At 42.5% G+C, this 4,189-nt stretch overlaps 1 long non-coding RNA gene across 1 annotated transcript; it reads right to left on the reverse strand.

The window, feature by feature from the left end:
* Positions 1 to 1,080: 1,080 nt before the first annotated feature.
* Positions 1,081 to 1,929, reverse strand: LOC306802878. The gene is made up of 3 exons (XR_013774503.1): positions 1,859 to 1,929; positions 1,681 to 1,757; positions 1,081 to 1,199 (listed from the first exon to the last, which is right to left on the reverse strand). It is a non-coding gene; the product is annotated as an uncharacterized lncRNA (long non-coding RNA).
* Between the last annotated feature and the right edge of the window lie 2,260 nt (positions 1,930 to 4,189).

A 4,189-nucleotide genomic window follows, 5' to 3' on the forward strand; every position in this document is an offset into this window, starting at 1 on the left:
ATGTTGGTTAGCAGGCAGGAGAGGGACTAAGATCTTTTTAGCAATGAATTTAAAAAATAAAACAAAACAAAACTAGTCCAGAAAAGCTCACTCTAGAATGACTGCACAGGCTACAGTGATTGCCATCATGTATATGAAATCCAGTGGGCAAACTAGGAGAAAAAGTTAATCTTTCCTGTTTTTTATTTTTTTCACTCCTCTTTCTCTTTTATTCATTCTTTATAAAGTTTTTTGTACACTGGGAAGCTCAGTCACCATAGGGGTTGAAGTGGCTGAGAATTGCACTCACTCTAAATTACATCTTGAGTCATTCAGAGATAAAATTAAACTGGGAGATAAGAACTGAGATTTTACCAGCAAAACCAAGATCGACCCAGCATCTCTGTTGATGCAAATTTTGGGCAATTCCAGTAGCCCAGAGGGAGCCCCCTGACTGCCAAGAGCTCTGGTCTAGACAGGGCAAACTGAAATGTTGGCAGGGAAGGTCCAGTCCAACCTCACTGGCAGTGTCAGACACTTCAGAGGATCAGCATCAAAGGCACATCTCCCCATGCTTTTCTTTTGCATCAAGAACTGTGAAAGTTCTCTTTGTAATCTGTGTTTTTACAAAGCTGCCTCTCCCCAAAGGCCCCTGAAATACTTCACAAGCCAAAGGCCTCTTTTGGATCTTATATTGGTATAAATGAAAATTACTCTGGTGGTAGGTCAGAATCAGCCCTTTGTGTAAACAGCATTCTTGAAACTCAGCCTCCTCTTGGGCAGAAATCAATCAGGCTGCTTGTTTAGCCTTAACCCTCCTGTCATAAGCAATAAACTTATTGCAGTGGGAATTGAGAGGGTGCATCCAGAAACCACTTTGTGTTTGATGCTCTTGGGTTGACAAGGTAAAATTCCTTAGGACAGGAATGGCCTCTCAGAGGCAGCCAGAAATTGCAAATATCACAAATGCAGCAAAGGGATGTCAATACCAGAGTCTCTCCCTAGTTTTAGTGTAGATGACCTTGTGAAGTCACACCTTGTACAGAGGTAATCAACTAGTCATTTTCTTCCAGAGGTGCAGACTCCTGACCACAGACTTACATTCTCCATTTACACTCCTTTTAGAGCAGCTCACGTCCACAGGATTGCATTGACATTCAATTTGAAAATCCTTGGCTGAAATCACCAGCCTGTAGCACAATTGTGGCTTCTAAACACTGCTGTGGTGAAGAACAAAGAGATAATTTCTAGAGGGAAATAAGAAGAAATACTGATAACCAAGTGACATGGCTTCTAATGAACTTTCAAGCACTAGTTTTCACCAGTGCCTGTGTTTGCCTTCATGGTTTCAGCATCCTTCCACTTTAAAAGATATCTGGGGACAGGGACAGTCATCCACTGAAATTTGCCTATAGATAACTGCAAATGAAAAAAGGTGGGGAGGAGGAATCAGAAACATGTAGCAACCTTTTAATCTCTCCTTCCTTATTTCACTCTATGTATGTCTTCAATTGGTCCATAGAAAACTTTTCTCATGGGATATCCTGGGGCATCAAAATGTTTCATTTTAATTTATTAGCATTTGTTAGCCAAGGTAGAAAAAAAGCTGGAGTTCACATGTATGTGGGGGGGATTTGAAAACAAAATAAACAAACTAAAGCAACTCTGGGGAACAAAATAAACAAACAAATAAATATTTACCTGGGTTTGCCTTCAAAGCAGGAACATTATTAAGGAGTTTGCTATCACTTCCTTGTGGGGTGTTCCTGGATTTTGCACTGTAAAAACACATCACATGGGAAGCATTGAGAAAAACAGGCTCCTGACCTGGGCTCACATTCTTCTTCGCCTTTAAACCCTCCAAGTAAAATGCCCCTACCTTGAAAGCACAGAGCACATCCTGAGGTCCTTATTGGAGAGCTCAGATCTCTCCTTGCCTTCTCCCCAAAAAGGTTGCTAAAATAAATGATGATATGCTGTAAATAAATCCAGGATTGTTTTTCCTGGAAAGATATCTGAGGATCATGGGGAAGAGCAGAATGAATGTGGAGGAGTGTTTCAAGCCAGAAGGAAAAGATATATACAGTTCTAGTTAACTTGCACCACTAAATCAAAGGGTCCAGCAGGGATGTCCAAGGCAGGGGGATCTTAGTCCCAGCTAGATTTGCTCAGACCTTCCCCAAACTGAGAATTGTTGCAAGGTTGAGCAGAGAAAAGTAATTTCATCATCTGGAGAATTTCAGCAATCCTGATTTTTGTCCTGCATCTGAATTTAAAAAAGTCTTAGGAATAAAAGTTGAATGAATCCAATTTCCTCCACAGCTCAAATAAACAAATTACACCCATAGAAGGAAGGGAAAAACTACAAGAAAAGGAAAAGATGTAGAAAAAGAACAGGGAAGTCAAACAAATGAGGCTTTCTCTGATCCCCGGTAGCCATGACTCAGGTCCATCCAGGAATCCTCCATGCAATAATCCTTCTTGGAGAATTGTTCCACATTTGGCAGGACTAGAACTGGGTGTCCCTGGGGTAGCATGCATGGTCTGTCCTTTCCTTTGGAAGCTGCCATGGCATCCCTACATCCCTGGGGTTTCAGATCACAGATCTAAAAAGCTCAACAGGAGCAGTATGGAAAGCAGCAGGAACTCTCCTGGTGGGTGCCATTCCTTCATTAGCAGCCTCCCCTCCTGATTCCTGAGTGTCCTGGTACTCCAGAACTCAGCCAGGGCTGCCAGGGCTTGCCCCTGCTGAGCACAGGGAGAGGTTTTGGTGCTGTGGCTGCAGGCAGGCAGCCCCTGAGAGGCTGACACAGCCACATCCCTGTGCTGGTGGCAGGGACACAGCCACCAGAGCAGCTCACACCAAGCAGCATCTGAAACCAATAAAGCAAAGGAAAGCTGTGGGGAAGGCTGAGCTGCAGGAGCCTGGGTGGGAACAGCCAAGGCGTTTGGTTGAATGCAGAGAATTCATTTTTGTACTGAAAGACATTCCAGTCTTGGAGATAAGGCTCCTGTTGAGATATTTCCTTGTCATTCATAGCTTTTAATCCCTAATTTTCATTTCTGTTTGACTACTCTCAGACACCAGACTCCTCTCTTCCCCTCTTACCAAATGACTTTGCAGTAACAATATTTTGGGGACTGAGAGTTTGTACCACAATGATGAACATTCACAGCCCCTCCAAATATCTCCATTTCTGTAGCAAAAGGAAATGTATTTCCCTCTGCCAGTGCAGAGCCAGGGCTCAGAACAGTTTGGCAGGACAGAGGCTTGTAACACACCCTGAAAATGTCCATCCTGTGAGGGCAGTAGGACTGGTACCCATTCCCATGGTAAAACTACCTGGAAAGAAGACCCTGGAAATGTGCTTAAGCCCAGATTGCTTAAACTTAACTCAGCAAAGTCTCTTTAGTTAATTTTTACTTCATGAATGCATCATAGTTTTGATTGCACTGAGATCACTCTGCAAGCCTTCCTTGGAGTCTGATTCACAGGAGAATTGGAATTTAAATATTGAAATATTTAATACAACCAGACACCTGGGCTTCTGAAATATGAGGGGATCAGATCATGAAGTCCATTATTTTCAAAAGGTCCATCAAACAATGGGAGGGAGATGGAGCAGCAGCAACAAAAAAAAATCTGGGAAATGTCTGGAAGTTCAAGTCTTGTGAGTGTTGCTGGTATAGCCAGTCCTGAAGAACATTGGTCTCTCTAATATTTGGCCAAGGGTGTCAAAGGTAGATGCCTGTTTTGCTATTCCACTTTCAATTTGCTGCAGAGAGCCTCAGACAGGCCTGTATGAGCCTAACCCAGGAGATGCTCCAAGGGAATTGGTATTCAAGGGAGTTTGAAGCCTTGGGAAGGATACCAAACCCCTCTCTTTGGAACAGGATTTAACACAGATTGAAAATCTTCCATCCACTTCAAGGTTTTCTGCTTCATTCCCAGAGATGCTTTGCAGGCCTGTCAACCCTGATTAAATCACCCCAAATAATTAAATTGTTTTTGAAAGTGATTTGTCAAATATATACATAGATATATAATTTGTAGCTTGCATGATCACAGTAATACATCAAGTTCCTGAAAGTCATTGAGTCCTGCATCAAATTGCCTTCAGTCTAAATGGTTTTATTCTTTCAATTGAGTTATAAAACCTTGGCCACCTAGTGAATCTGGTAGTGGCTATAAATCTCTGCAGCTGGGAAA

The sequence above is a fragment of the Erithacus rubecula genome (assembly GCF_903797595.1).
Source record: "Erithacus rubecula genome assembly, chromosome: 5".
In the NCBI taxonomy this organism is placed as follows: Eukaryota; Metazoa; Chordata; class Aves; order Passeriformes; family Muscicapidae; genus Erithacus; species Erithacus rubecula.